We start from the raw sequence: 16,992 nt of genomic DNA, 5'->3' as shown, positions 1-16,992 counted from the left end.
GCATGTGACAAGTGTATCTAGAAAAGGAAGTACGTTCTGACTTTTAATTTCAATTGTGAATTGTATGCATTCATGTTGTTTGTTTAGGTGGCTGAGGAAAGCGTTTAATGTCTATTGGTGATGGGATCAGATAACAAAAACATTGTCAACGTATCTAAGCCAGATACATTGATGATAAAAGTTAGCAATTGGAGGGGTGGGGAGTTAGTCCATGGCTTTGCCTTCTTTTTTGCAGGTAAGAAGTATTTTGCTACACAAAATAGCCCGAACATAGTACATGAGCAAAAAGCACTGTGATATGATGAGGAGCATCCTGACAAGTAGGAATATGAAGATGGTTATGCTACTATACAAAGCACTAGTCAGACTGCACGTGTCCAAATTTGGTCACCTAATTTCACTGTGATGTGGAAACTACATCGGGTATATTAATGAGTAACTAAGGCAATACACTAATCATGGAATGTTGGGAGAGGTTGAACAAATGTAAATTCTGCAAGAGATAGAGAGATGTGACCTTAAAGACTACATTTAAAGACTAAGTATACAGATATGTTCAATGTTGTAATAGATTTAACGGTATTGATATGAACACAGATGGATAAGAAAATAATTATTTATTAACTTAAAAGCTAATATTTTGCTGGTATTATATCCAGCATCTTCAGAGACCACAACACAAAGTTTGTTACAAATGCAAGACAACCACAATCCGGTGTAACAGTGGGGCTAGTATAAGTAATTGCAACATGCAACACAAGACTAAAGTCCTAATAGGGCACCATCTGGATACCCCAGCACACAGGATCAATTGGAAAAAAACAAAAGTAATACACAGAAGCTTCTAAAAGTCAGAGAGGTTGTTCCTGTAATGAACAGAAGCCTTAAAACATACTCCAAACCTTAACAAGCATAGCTGTATAAATCTACCAAAGATTTGGGAGACAGTCATCCTAAGACCAAATTAATATTTATTACTTTAATTTAATTTTATTTTTTTTAAACTTTCTAAGACTATTATTTGGACTACTATTTCAAAACTTTGAACTACTTTTTTTTTTTTTTTTTTTTTTTTTTTTTTTTTTTTTTTTTTTACCTAGATGGCACCCTATTAGGACTTGAGTCTTGTGTTGCATGCTGCAATTACTTATACTAACCCCACTGTTAGACTGGATTGTGGTTGTCTTGCATTTGTAACAAACTTTGTGTTGTGTGCTCTGAAGATGCTGGATATAATACCAGCAAAATATTAGCTTTTAAGTTAATAAATAGTTATTTTCTTATCCATCTATGTTCATATCAATACCGTTAAATCTATTACAACATGTCTGATGAACACATAAGCTTATCCATGCGTTTAGATATGTTCAATATTTCAACTTTTTTCCAATATATTATCATATTGTATATTCACAGGAGATATTATTATACTAGACATCTTCTTGGGTCAGAGACCTACACTAACCACTATTCATTCAATGAATATTACAAATCTCTCATTCAACTCACTCATCAACCAACAAAGCACTCTGGCACCCCATTCCACTTTTTAACTCCCCCCCATGCCCAATCACACACTGAACAATTTCTTTTGCATCATCTATTCTATAGATACCCCTTTAGTAATTTATGTAATCTATGCCTATCAGCTAAGTTTTATTATTATTATTATTGCACCCTCCATGGAGCTAGCAGACTCATCATGGTAGGTTCATTCAATTGACAACATATTTATCATACCAAATCTTAAAATCCTTAACATTCCTTGCATTAACATATTCTGGTAATGCATTCCATTCAATGACAATTCACCATGTAAAAAATCTACTCCTCACACCCTCCCCCTCTTCACCACATCCTTACATAACTTCCAGGGATGGCCTCCAGTTCTTTCCCCTCTAGCCTTCTACTCTTTTTATGCTATCTGGATTAATCTGATAAAATCCTCTCACTAACTTAAATGTCTCTATCATATCACCTCTTTTCCTCTTATCTACCAAACTCTGCACATTTCTTCTCTCCATAGCCAGCATTGGTCCTGATATTGTCTTAGTCACTTGTCTCTGGACCCTCTCCAACGTTTCCACATCACACTGAAAACCAGGTGGCCAAATCTGAGCACAAATAGTCCAAGTGTGGTCCGACCAATGCTTTATATAGTGGCACAATCACTTCCTTATTTTTACATATTAGAGCACTTCTTATCATAACAGTACTACAATGTTGCAGTCTTTGCAACAATTGCGATATGTCCTGTAAACTTCAGCCTACTGTCAACCATCACTCCAAAATCACAAATCTCATTCACTTTCTACAGTACAGCACCAACAGTACAGTACAAAGCCTAAATATTTCTGCACTCCAAAATGCAACACCTTGCACTTATCAATATTAAAACAACCCCCACTGCCACGTCAAAGGTCTGTTCAAATCTTCCTGGAGGGAAATGACAACAGCAGTGCCTTATAACTCTCCCTAACTTTGTATTATCAGCAAACAACTGAAGATCCCTAGTCGGTCTATATGATATATCATTTACAAACAAGTTAAACATCAGGGGCTCAAGAACAGAACCCTGGAGCATGCCACTGGTTACTCTCCTTTTTTTTGAGACAGCTCAATCATACAAAACTTGATGGTATATCATTCAGAGATCCAATCTCTGATTCATCTAATCAATATACTATCTATTCCCATCTTCCGCAGCTTGTACACTAACTTATCATTATTATTACATGACACCTCCAAGGTGTCCAAAGACTCATTGAGGGAGGGCACCTAATCTACAATTCTCAGTCTCCACCACTTAATCCACCAACTACAGTGAACTGCCACTACAATCATCACCTACACCCGGGGTCGGCAACCTTTTGAGTCGGAAGAGTCAAAAATTACAATTTACAAAATTTCAAAGTTTTTAAAGAGCCACAAAATTTTAAAAAGTTTTTAAAGAGCCACAAAATTTTAAAAAGTTTTTAAAGAGCCACAAAATTTTAAAAAGTTTTTATAGAGCCACAAGATCTTATTGTCTTCAAGGCATTTTTGCACGGCATTCGCTATATCTTCCCCTCTAGTTTGTTAGATACTACAAATATTAGATACTTAGTTTACGAATAAAGGTGTTATGCCCAGCTATGCCGAAATCAATGAAAATTGCCAAACATATAAACTTCCGAGAGCTTCCGACGGACTGACGACAGTGACGATGCGTGTCACGGGGGAGGGGTGCGGTGAAAAGCGAGTACAAGTGGCTGAGAGATAGAATCGGTGCCTAATCCTCGTTAATCGATTCAGAACGCTTTTTAATTTTTTTTTTTTTGATAAAATAAATAATATTTGCGTATGGAACTAAAGAGCAGCAGCTTCACATCCAAAGAGCCGCAGGTTGCCGACCCCTGACCTACACCAATGCCACTAGTATTTTTTTTCTGTAAATTGAGCGTGTTCTCGAGGCCGATTTGTCTGTATGCGGGATGAAAAACCCAAGTTTCTGGGAGAAAAAATCCTGCTATTTCCATATGAGATTGGCTAACTCACCTTCAACTGAAAAAACCTGTATAAAGATTCCTCTTGTCACGACAAGAATTGAACTCGTGACTTTTCCAGTTGAAAGGTGCTAATTATGTGATAATCTATCAAACACTTTTGCAAAGTCCAAGAATATCACTATATATGATTTTCCTTTACCTAACACACTTGTTACCTTATCATAAAATGCAAGTGAATTGCTAAAACAAGACCTACTATCTCATTTGTAAATCCATTTAAAAAATGGATTTATAAATGCATATCAGCATTTATAAATCCATGCTGACCATCATAAAGAATGTCATGTCCATCAACCTAGTACTGTATTCTATTCCTAACTAATCTCTCCAACACCATGACTACAACTGCAATTATACAGATTGGTCTATAACTGGAAACATCTGTCCTAGAATCATGCTTAAAACTTATAAACTTTCAGTCTATCATCACAGGTAGCCCACTACAAACTAGCCACCATTTTGATTACTCATCTCTGAATTTTCCACCAATCCTCAAGAAATTAACATGATCAGATCTGTGCACAATGGCTGTCTAGAGGTGGTCATACCAAGGTCTTATAAAAAAGGAATTGATAACACCCTTATCCCTGCTTCTCAATATGTTTCTTAACATCCAAGTGATTGCTCCAGCTATTTTGCCCACTTTTGCAATAAAGTCCCTGACCCTGAATTCTATATACCATTACCTCTAAATCCTTAGCCTCCCCAATTTCTTGTATACTGCAGTTCCATCTATGTAATAAACAGCCTGATTTTTTTTTTGTCCCACAACACTTTGTTTTTGATTTCTTTGTGATATTTTCATGTTAAAACTGCTCAGATTATCTTCATTTCACTCGAGTAATACTATATCATCTGCATATCCAATTAAATTTAAATTTTCTGTTTTGATTTTTATTTCATTTTTTTTGGTGTGTGTGTGTGTGTGTGTGTGTGCATATAGCATATGATCATTTGATAACTTCCAGTGGTATGGCTCGATACTAGTAGTTTCAGGACATCATGTAATCTGATTCTGTCAAAAGCCTTCTCTAAGTCAATGAAACATAAATATTGGTTTGTTAGATTCTATAACTATTCCTATTATTTGCTTTATAACAAATATAGCATCAGTACATGATCTTCCTTATGGAATTCTTATTGCACATCATTATAATTTAGTTTTGATCCTAATTCTTCTTTGCTAATTTTTGTAGATTAGAATAGTGCACAATAAGTATTTCTTAATACTCAGAGTTCAAATTTTATTCCCTTTTTAAAAACTGGTATTGCAATATTCATCCTCCATTCATTTGGGATCTGTTTTTTTCTTAAAGCTATGTTGGATTAAATTTCTCCAGTTTCAGTCATTTCCTTACCTCCATATTTTATCAATTCATCATAAATTCCATCAATTCCAGACGATTTCTTATTTTTCTATTTTGAGTGAAAAATAGAAAATTATGACTGACTTTATTAAATTCTTATTTACTTTAGTTTTATCTGTGTTTTCTGCCTGTAAGTATTTCTGGCAATTTTATTTCTTCTTCACCTTCATATAATTTGGTAAAATAGTTTTACCACTGTCCTCTTTCTATGACTGGTATGCTCACAATTTCTTTTGTTTGATTTTGGATGATCTCCATACATTTCTGTCTTATGAGTCTTCTTTTGTTGTGTATTTCATTTATTTTTTTAATACTCTTGATATTTAGCAATATTGGTCTTATCTTGTAATTTTTTTTGTTTGTCTGTTTCTTTCTCTAAATTCTCTAAGGTAACAGGAACTAAAAAGTAAACAATCAACAATGCAAGAGGTGGATATGTAATTAGTTTTATTTAGATTGGTTGATGTAAAAAACCTGAATTCTTTGATAATCTTACAAATTTAAAAGAATGGTGGTAAAGAGGTCATGTCCTATTCTAATATTATTCGTGACACCTCCAAGGAGTCCGAAGACTCATCGCGGGAGGACACTTATTGTACAACTCGCCGTCTCCACCTCTACCACCAATCATCAACATCAGCACCATCTACTGGCCACTACCACCACCACCACAGATAGTATTTTTTTGTCTGTAAATTGCATGTGTTTCAGCAAAGGGCCGATTTTTCTGTATGCCAGATGAAAAACCAGAGTTTCCAGGAGAAAAAACCTGGCTACCTCTGTATGAGATGGGCTAACTCACCTTCAATTGAAAACGTTCATATAAAGATTCCTCCCGTCATGACGAGAATCTAACTTAGGCCTTTTCCAATCGAAGGGAAAATGTACCGTCATTCTTCCAATTGCGCTATGGAGGAGCTTTAATATAACAACTGATCTATATTAATTGTATAATCACCTAATCTGGACACATCAAGTTCATGGAAATGGATGTGATTTGTGTGTACTTCACATCAAATCTATGTTGAATGTCCTATTCGACTCATCAGTATCATCAAATTCCTATCCACAATTTTCCTCTATATCAATTTGTTACCTGTCAAGACTCCAACATTATCAGATCTTATATTTCTGTCTTCTAAGGCACTGTTTACTGTATCAATCCATCTATATCTGGATCTTCCTCTGGGCCCCCTTTCTTGCCAACCCAGCAGAGAACACTTATTCTGCTAATCCTTTCCTTTCCTTTAGTGTTACATGGTGATCAGCATTCATTTTACACAAATTATGGATGACTCTACAACCATGTTATAAATAATTATTTTAATTTCCAGATGTTTTGACTTTTATATTAAGGTCATCATCTGGAGTACACACATACACATATATATATATAGACAAGCTAAATTACATTTCACATAGTATGCTGAAGAGACAATGATTTGATCAATGGTTATTCTACTAGCCTGACCTCTAGTAAAAACAAAATAAAATTACAATAAATAAATGAAATAAAATAAAATAAATTAACTACATCAAAGCTATATTCTATTTAAGACAACATCAGAGAAACATTCTTTCATATAGATAGTTTTGTTACAGTGAAAATGATATCCTAAATTAACATGACCATTGTTATATTAGATTCAGGATCATGGATTACTTACAATTCTATTTAAAATTAACTCTTAGGGAGAAAGGTTAAGTGGGTAGAATATGTGCCTTCCATATGTTTGGGATTTTTGGACCATCATTATTGTTAAGATTAGGGTGATTGATAAGAATCTCATAGGCCTCCTTAAATTTATGTTCATACCATGTTTTGGTGTGATGTAAACAACAGGTGCTTTTCAGGTCAATTCTATGAAAAGTATTCAGGGCATGATCAGAAAGACCAGCTTGACCATAGTTATCATATTTAATGTATCGTTTATGTTCCTTTTTTCTGATAGGAATTATGCATGCTGTTTCCCCTATATAGGACAAATTACAGGTACAATGAATATGGTATACCCCAGGGTGGGCCAGTGGATCCTAGAATGTGTTGAGTAAGTTCTTTAATTTTGCAAGAGGTTTAATGATGGCTTTAAGGTTGTATTTTTGTAGTATTCTGTTTATTTTGTCTGATATCCCTTTAATGTATGGAATGGTTACAATTTTATTATAGTCTTGTTTATTTTTGTTTTTAAGTGAGGTCTTGTACAGTATTTTGTTGATAGTATTTTGGCATCCCCTTAATAATTTTTTAGGAAGGTATTGCTGATAACTTTTAATTCATCTTTAAAGTGCTTGTTCATTGGAGCAAATCTTCAAATCTCTGTTTTTAAGTGTATTAATGACCCCTAGTTTTTGTGTATATATTGGCCAGTACATGTCGGTTTGTGGTAAAGAGTGAAGGAAAGACTATAATAAGTGTATCTGAAAATGGAAGTGTGTTCAGCTTTTCAATCTCGATTGTGAATTGTATGCGTTTGTGTTATTTGTTTAGGTGGCTGAGGTAAAGTGTCTAGCGGCCATTGGGGCCAGATAGCAAAAACATCATCAACGTATCTAAGCCAGACTCTGAGTTTTAAAGGAGAGGAATCTAGAGCACGTTGCTCAAAATGGTGAATATAAAAGTTAGCAATAGGTTGGGGTGAGGGGGGGGGATAATGATGAGCCCATGGCTGTGCCTTCTTTTTGTAGGTAGAAAGTGTTTCGCCAAACAAAATAGCCAGAACATAGTACATGCGCAAAGTCCTCTGTGATGTCGGGAGGGACTGTAATAGAAGGATTATGTCATTGATTGGGACATTTGTGAAGAGGGCAGAGATGTCAAAGCAGACCAATACATCATCTTTTTCCAGTGTGATGTCTTTGATTTTGTTTACATAGTGTTGTGTGTTTTTAATATAGGAGGGGAAGGGAATGACCTACCAACTCCTTGAGTGTTGATGTTAGTTTTTTGGATAGGTGATAATTGGGGCTGTCTATACCGTCGACTATCGACCGGAATGGTGTGTTTTGTTTGTGAATCTTCGGGAGACTGTAAATTCTCGGGGAACGAGAGTAGTGCAGAATTAATTTTTTAATGGTATCTTCAGGCCTTGTGGTGACGGATTTAAGTAGCTTCTTCACTTTCTTTTAGGGTCATAGTTAATTAGTTGATATGTGCTGTTGTCTGAGACTTAGATTCATTTTTTCCAAATAAGTAGTTCGATTTAGAATAACTGTGGCACTGCCTTTATCGGCTCTAGAAATTATGACTTCCAGATTTAATTTTAGTGATTTTATCACTGTGAATTCTGATTTTGTTAGGTTGCTGGTTATTGTTTTAGTATAATTTGAATTTAAAATGTTAGAGGTTTCCAAACGTACTTTATCTGCTATGGTGGTAGGGATAAATCTTAAGCTTCTTTCTATATGATAAACAAAATCATATACTCGATGAAAGCACTACGAATATACCACCGCATGGAGAAAGTGTTACGCAGAGAACAGATTCAGGCTACAAGAAAGAACATAAGCTTAAACTTTGCCGTGACAACCAAAAACAATCAACAAACTTGATTTTATTTATCATATAGAAAGAAGCTTAAGATTTATCCCTACCACCATAGCAGATGAAGTACATTTGGAAACCTCTAACAGTAATAATTTTAGTATAATTCAAATTATACTAAAACAATAACCAGCAAACCTAACAAAATCGGAATTGACAGCGGTAAAGTCACTAAAATTAAATCCAGACATCGTAATTACTAGAGCCAATAAAGGCAGTACCATAGTTATTCTAAATCTCATCTCATCTTCTTTATACCCTCTTTTACCTTGTGGTGTCGAGGGTTTATTAATCATCGGACCTCAAACCGTTCACAGGATAAGGTGGTCAGCCCGATGCCCCGGTGTATCCTATGTCCTGTAGTCTTGAGTTCTCAAGGCCAGTTTGCCTGCTTTTGCGGGATGAAAAATCCCAGGATAAACTGGAGGGGGAAAACCCTACTGTCCACCCCCCATGACCGGCTAACTTGGCTATGGCTGAGGAAGATCCTTCAGCTCCTCAAGTCACCGACGGGAATGAAACCTAGGACATTCCTTCCCCAGGCATATGGTTTCAAAGAGCACAGCCACTAGGCTAACCGCGCAGACTATTCTAAATCAAACTAGTTATTTGGAAACAATGAATCTAATAGCCTCAGACAACAGCACATATCAACTAGTTAACTATGACTCTACCAATCAAATAAAAATGAAAATGGAGAAGCTACTTAAATCCATCACCACGTGGGCCGAAGATACCATTAAAAAATTAATTCCACACTATGCTTGTTCCCCGAAAATTTACAGTCTTCTGAAGATTCACAAACAAAACACACCACTCCTGCTGATAGTTGAAGTTATAGACCAGCATTTCCCAAACTTTTCCTACGATGGAACATTTCACAAATTCTGAAATTTTCACGGAACACCTTGGTTATTTTGTAATGTATTAATAATTAATTAAACATCAATTAAACATAAACATCATTAAATTAATTTGCTGATTTTCATTGACATATTCCATTCTGATCACGAAATATATTTATAATATTATTATAAGTACTTACGAGTGAATGCAGACTTTTTCTCATGTGTGTGCTGGAGGTGGATGAATCACTATCTGTTGCGTCACAAACATCTTCAATAAGAGATTTCTTAACACCAAAATTAAACAAAGTCCCTTGTTACATATTCATATTAGAATTTAAATCTGTAGACCTATTACTTTTAAAAAAATCATGGCACTCCGGTTTCAGAACAAGCACTTACACACTGCAATACAAACTTGCGAAGAAAGTATTCAGTATTAATAGTTTTGAGAACCGGATACAGACTACCTTGATCTTCAATTTCAGTGGAAAAATTTTCTTTATACTTCCTTGCTGATTGGTCACTAACATTTGCACCATAGATGTTATTTCTTTCAGTTTTGAGAACAGAGGATACGCCACTCATTGTTATAATCTGCTTGCAGGCAATTTTTATGATCGGTCATAAACAGCGGTATTCCCTTTCCCAAATGTTGAAAGCTTTTGATGTGTGAAAATTAACGATAATTCATGAATGCTTCCAGGTTTAAAAATACACAGCTTGGTCACAACATTTGCTACACAGATGTTATTAGGCATTCTGGGTCTGAGCTTTTCGACATATTCACGAATATTATTCTCCTCAGAATATTTCTACTGTAAAATATTTATTCATGAAAAATGCTTAGAAAACTAAAATTACAAATTCCAGGAGAACTTCTTGAGGAACACAGTTTGGGAAAGACTGGTATAGACAGCTCCAGTTATCACCTAGCCAAGAAACTAGCATCTGCACTCAAGGAGTTGGTAGGTATTCCCCCTCCTATATTAAAAAACACACAACACTTTGTAAAAAAAATCAAAGACATTACACCGGAAAAAGATGATTTATTAGTCAGTTTTGACGTCTCTTCCCTCTTCACAAATGTCCCAATCAATGACACAATCCTTCTATTACAGGACAAATTCGCACCTGATATCACAGCACTCTTTGTGCATGTACTATGTTTTGGCTATTTTGTGTGGTGAAACACTTTCTACCTACAAAAAGAAGGCACAGTCATGGGCTGACCATTACCTCCCCCCCATCACTAACTTTTACATGGAACATTTTGAGCAACGTGCTCTAGATTCCTCTCTTTTAAAACCCAAAGTCTGGCTTAGATACATTCACGATCTTTTCGCTATCTGGCCCTGGCCACCAGACACTTTCCTTGGCCACCTAAACAAACAATTCACAATCAAGATTGAAAAGCTGAACACACTTCCGTTTCTAGATACACTTGTCACACGTCTTCTTTCTGGTGGTCTTTCCTTCACTCTTTACCGGAAACCAACAAGTATTGGCCAATATATACATAAAAACAACTACCACCACTCGACACAAAAAACTAGAGGGTCATTAATACACTTAAAAACAGGAATTTGAAGATTTGCTACAATGAACAAGCACTTAAAGATGAATTAAAAGTTATCAGCAATACCTTCCTAAAAATTATTACAGCCAAAATACTATGAAGAAAATTCTGTACAAAACCTCACTTAAAAACAAAAATAAACAAGACTATAATATAACTGTAACCATTTCATACATTAAAGGAATATCAGACAAAATAAACAGAATACACTTGGTCGTCGACTTACGACCAACTTCCGTTCTGGCTGACAGGTCGTAAGTCGATCTGAACCTTTCACAGCTTCCTGAATTCTTTCTTAAAGGATCCGTGTAGGTGATATCACCTACACAGGTTCCACCATCAGGTCTTTATGGGCAAGACTACAAAAACACTTCCACGATTGTAACATCCCTATTCCAGAACATTTAAACACTAAAAAACGCAACATCAAAAAGAAAAAAAATCGAATACACAACACAGGAAAAAACGGAAATAGCTGTTCACGCGCTTGAACAAAAACATACCCCGCAGATTGACAAGGCCATCATAGTTGACAGACAAGACAATGACACAATGCTTAGAATATCGGAAACAATAGCCATAAAATGTGATGCGAACTCTATCAATGTCCACAGGCCCTATATAATCTCTGAGGTTTGGAAGCTTCACAACATAAAATTGAGGTCACAATCCTGACCAATAGGCAGTAACACAAACACTTCAAAAGGAGAAACACCTACCCGACCTGACATGGCATCCACTTCCTCCATGTGTTCAGACGACGACCAAGCATAGTCGAAACGGACTGCACACCGTCAACCCCCTCTCTAAAAATCAGTTGCTGTTTTCAACCCATTCACCCTTTCCCACCCTATATAAATATAAAAATACACTCCGCCCATCCCTAATAATATAATATATATGTATATATATTATTCAAAAAACCCTTTTTTTCCCATTTTTATTTAATTCTCCCACATTGCCTACCCCCCCCCCCCCCTCACACACACACACAGTAGTTTGGACATCACAGAAAGAAGAAAAGCCAAAACACCCAGAAAAAGGTATGTGTAAATTTCTCTTCCTTCATGCTACATATATTTATTGGTAAATATACATCTACAATGTCCTAAGAATCCGTGAGTAAAAAAGCCAATGACTCCTAAACAGAAACAGGCAAAATAGCCGTAAATATAATAGTAATTTTTAGCTTGTCTCTCTCTCTCTTATAATATCACTTTAAATGTGATTTTTTTTTTTTTTTTAAGTGATTTGAATTGTTGATTATTTACTTTAGTTACTATTGCTCTGACCGTGTGAATGTTATTCTTATAGTAGCATCCAGATATACATCCTTTTCATAAAATGATGGATATCTGAGTATTTAGTGAAGACTCTTAACCAACAATTCAAGATGTATGTTACAAATAATAGGAAGTAAGAGCTGTTTCTTATAAAGATATCCACTATGAATTAAAAACACTCTTGAAAATAAGTTATTTTCAAACTGTTCATACAAGATTTGCTGGCTTGGTTTTCTGAGCAGATAGTATCTCTAGTCTACTCTACAACTAACAACAGACTGTGGGTTCAAATTTCATCATGAGCATAGATAATAGTAAGTGATAACTCTATTTATCACCTGATGCCCTAACCATCATCACCATGCTTATTGTAGGTCTGAAATGGTAGGAAAAATTATGCCTCTAGACCAGCATTCCCAGAACTTCAGCTTATTCACATCACTTATGTTCTATGGAGTTTACAGTCTTTTGTTCGTGGGATTCTCTCTCATTTTGGAAGCATATATCTATATTCTGATTGTGAAACAAAAAACTATAGCTAAGCTATTTCAAAATGACACATAATATGAATACTAGAATAAATTCATTTAATGAAATACAGCATTATTTTTCATCATAATGTTCTTCTTTTTTTTTTTTTTTTTTTAATTGTTTTGAACTTTTCAAGACATACAAAGATTATAAATTATGTTCTAGTTTGAGTAAAAAGTTTGAATACATTCCTGACTAGATTAATTATATTTTAGAGGTAGCTGACTTCATGTTGTCTCAGAATCCCAGGATGCACACGGCTCATACCCCCAGATTTACTTTAACATTTACTGAAGTCTTATCGTGGAGGCTAAACCTGGAGTATTAACAGCTAAATCAATACAGAGGTTATATTTTCTATATGCAAGTAGCAAAATGGTGTATCATCATATTATTAAAATATTCTTCAAGTTGTAAAGATACTTTAGTGCAAACTTTTGTTTCTTCAATATAATTTACTTTCTGACCAAGCAAAAAATCTTACCAGAACAACTGCTCATTGAGAGTAATTTAATAAAATGGTAACATGTTAAAATACTAGATGCATGTTACTAAACATCAAAAATGACTTCTGTATTAATTAGCAAAATCAAAAGAAATATTATCATCATCATATGGGCACCTCCATGGAGTCCGAAGACTCATTGTGGGAGACCCTTCTATCCACACAATCTATCATACCTCTCCATGAACCCATTAACAGACAAAGCACTTGCAACTGACTCTGGCCACCCATTCCACTCATTCACAAACTCTCCAAACAAAAAATCTAGTCCTCACACCCCCTACTAATTAGACCGTTATTCAACTTCCAGGGATGACCCCCTTGCTCTAGTCAATCCATCCAAGTGCTGAAACATATAAAAAGAAAAGGAGGAAAACTCACGTAAAAAACTTATTTCATGTAAAATTTTCAAGTAAGTGTCAACATTTTCAGTACAGGATCATAGAATGGTAATTAACAATAACAGACAATTCTAAGAGGTGGCATGTAAGTAGCTTATGTAAGATAACTGAATATGGTCAATAATTTCCTAACTTAAAAAAATAATAATAAAAATAAAGATAAAATATAACACACACACACACACACACATACACACACACACACACACACACACACACACACACACACACACACACACACACACACACACACACACACACACAAATAATGCTAGGTATGATTAATAGAATGAAAAAATACTATCTCCCACAAAGAGGATAGAAGTAGACCATCAGATCTCTTTATAAAGACATTCTATGAGGAAACAACTTTTATGAAGAACTCTTATCTTGTTCCAATAAGCTATGTTTAGTGCAGATAGTATGCTCAGCAGGTCCAGACTATTCAGGCTCATGGTATTTAATATAAGACTTGTGTTTTTCTAGACCAATAAAAGCAGATCTTTTAGTTTGTCCAAAATAAGATAACCCATAAGAACAAAGAATCAGTTCGATATCTGGAAAACCAAGATGTGAAAGTTTGTCCTTAAGAGAAACAAGAATGGTGGAGAGTTTTCTGATGGGGTGAAAGGCAACAAAAACATTCAGTCATTTAAAACTTTTGCTATGCATTCAGAAATGCCTTGCACATAAGGAATGGGAATGAGTGTTATTTCTTCTGTATTGGAAAAGGTAAAGATACCATAACTGTTAAATGCTTTTTTGATGAAAGAATCCTTAAAACTATTTGATAAAAAAAGGTGGATTTAACATGCTGAAATTCTTTCTGTAAAAGTTTGTCTGAAGAGCAAAGAATGAGAATTATGTACTAAAGTCTTAATAGTTCGGACCTTTTGACTAGGATGGTGCAGAGATTCGGCATGGTTATAATGGCTTGAATGAGTAAAAATTAAAAAATTGTAAGCCTTCCTCTAGTTGACAAAAAAATTAGAAGATCTAAAAAAGGCTAATTTTAATAAAAAAATGTACATTAAATAAGTTTTTTACAGATATTTTCCTCCATTTTTATATTTCTTTTGATTATACCAACTCATGGTATTCCAGTATTGATTAAGCTGTTGTTATTTTCACAGTTCTAGCTCCCACTGATGAGTCCTTAATAAAGGTAGAAACTGACCATTCCCATAATGCACAGCAATATACATGTCCAAAACAGTGTGTGTTGTACATTATGGGATATGAGGCAAATTGATATAAAATCAACAGCCTCTGTATATGAATAGCCTAATAAGATATTTCTTTTGCAAACTTAGTTTGCACATATTTGGGTAAAGCATTAAACAAGAATGCAGTGGGTGTCTGATACCATGATTAGTAGGACCCAAATAATGTCATAAGCAACTTGCACAAGTTGTGAGCAATGGAGAAAGCATCCCCCCCCCCCCCCTGCCAAATGGTTCTCTATAAATATAGATGGTGTTTTCATAAAAAATATATATTTAAAAGTATTCATAATTATTCTTTATTCAAGAAAATATGAATGCAAAAAGCAAACACAAGTGTAAATTGAACTTTAATAAAAAAATTTTTTAAAATATAAAATCAATATGTAAAACAGCAATACATTTGCCTTCAAGACTTCAAATATGTAAATTTTTAGATCACTATTGTTGCTTTTGTTTAATACAGGCACATTTGCATCACTTTCCTTTTTTATATATTAAATCTTTCTTTATATTAAATCATTAAATCTGCTTTTTAATAATCATGTGGGCACCTCCCACAATGTCTAAATGTACTGTATGAGTGCTATATGTGACCATGCTACCTGCACAGGATGAAATGAAAAGTTGAAGATTTGTCATCTATGATAAACAAGAAACAAAAAAGCAATTACTTGGAGATCTAAGCAGAGTAGCAATATAAATGTTAACAACAAGCATAGATATTGATTACTTTTATGAAGTATAAAGACCATCAGAGGAACAAAAACAATAACCAAGATAATTCAAGAATCATATCAGTTTGGATATTACTTTGCCATTTACTAAGATCACCTTAATGGTATCTCCATCTTGATATGGTGAGGAGGGTTGAGCACACCCATGACCTCAAGAGCTATGTCAGTGGTAGTTAAGCTAAGCTAATGGTAAGGCCTCCCTACTGGACAGGTCTAGAGGTAGGTGCCAGACAAAGAGAGAGACGCTGGTATGCCAGGTTGGGAGTTTTGCATAAGGCTTGTTGCCTTACCAAGGAAAAAATTTCTACAACTCAGATGCCTTTTACTCAAAAATAACAAAGAAAGAATAAAAGCAAAAAATTAGAAATGCCAGGCATTTTAAAAGTAGACAAGTGGAATGTATGAAGCATAACAACAAAGGAATTAGCAAAACAACTAAAAATATTAATATAGCCATGATAACAAAAAAGGAGTATCTATCATCATTAACTCCTGTTACAGAAAGTTATTTATGCAGAAAATGCTGAGAAGGCCTTGTTGTAAGCCCTCACAGTTACTGTAAGTTGTTCAACATTAGCAAGTGTGAAAAGAGCGTACTTGCAAATTTGTATTTATGAATGTAAAGCAGAAAGAAATCAGTATAGTTTTTGTTTTGAATGTTATATATAGTAAAAATACATTCTTGATGAGAAAGTTTTCAAATGACCTGCTCAATTTTGTGCATCTGTAGTGTAACATATAGAGAAATACCCTCTCACTCAAGATTTCAGACCATATAAGCATTTAATTAACAGTTTATTTTTTCATTCAGTTCTTCTGAACTTTAGAAAACATTATAAGTTGGGGGGGGGGGGGGGGGGGGCAATAAGCAATTTTATGGAAATGTTCATGCAATTTGAATTTGTTTAATGCAAAACAGATAATCTTTAACTTACTAAACTTGAATTTGCTAGGATGCAAGTTGCAGAATATAAATGCATTGTGCTTGCATAAATAGTTTAATTCCTATGAATTTAATCTAGCCATATCTAAAGCATTTATTTTTATATTTATTTTATTTTTTATGTAGTAGCAGTTTATTTGTAAATAGTTCACTATTCTGTAAGGTTTAGGGATTTTATAGCTTCTTAGTAATTGAGAGAAGCATCATAGATATATAAATATATATCTCAGAAGAATTATACCAGTTTGTGTAATTTATTTAAAGAGCAATTTGCTTACTATTTTAGATGTCAAAACAATTTACAATGTTCTGCAGTAAGGTTTTAGACAGAGGTTGATAAGTAGATGGTAATTAAGATGATCATAGTTCATGATGTAGATTTGCTTCTTTTTAATACTTTTTTTTTTTTAAAAAAAAAAAACATTTTCTATGTTGTATAAAATGTTGTTTGCTTGAACAAAACTTGGTTTCAGTTACCAGTTTGCTTAT

At 34.4% G+C, this 16,992-nt stretch overlaps 1 protein-coding gene across 7 annotated transcripts in view; it reads right to left on the bottom strand.

The window, feature by feature from the left end:
* Positions 1–16,992, bottom strand: part of LOC150109296 (upstream stimulatory factor 2-like) — a 260,743-nt gene that overhangs the window by 10,985 nt on the left and 232,766 nt on the right. The window lies entirely within an intron of this gene.

The sequence above is a fragment of the Typopeltis vanoorti genome, chromosome 2, assembly GCF_054136105.1.
Source record: "Typopeltis vanoorti isolate ZY-2024b chromosome 2, IOZ_Tvanoo_1.0, whole genome shotgun sequence".
Taxonomy (NCBI): domain Eukaryota; kingdom Metazoa; phylum Arthropoda; class Arachnida; order Uropygi; family Thelyphonidae; genus Typopeltis; species Typopeltis vanoorti.
The sequence above is the reverse complement of the archived record's forward strand: the minus strand, read 5'-3'. Positions and strand labels throughout refer to the sequence as shown.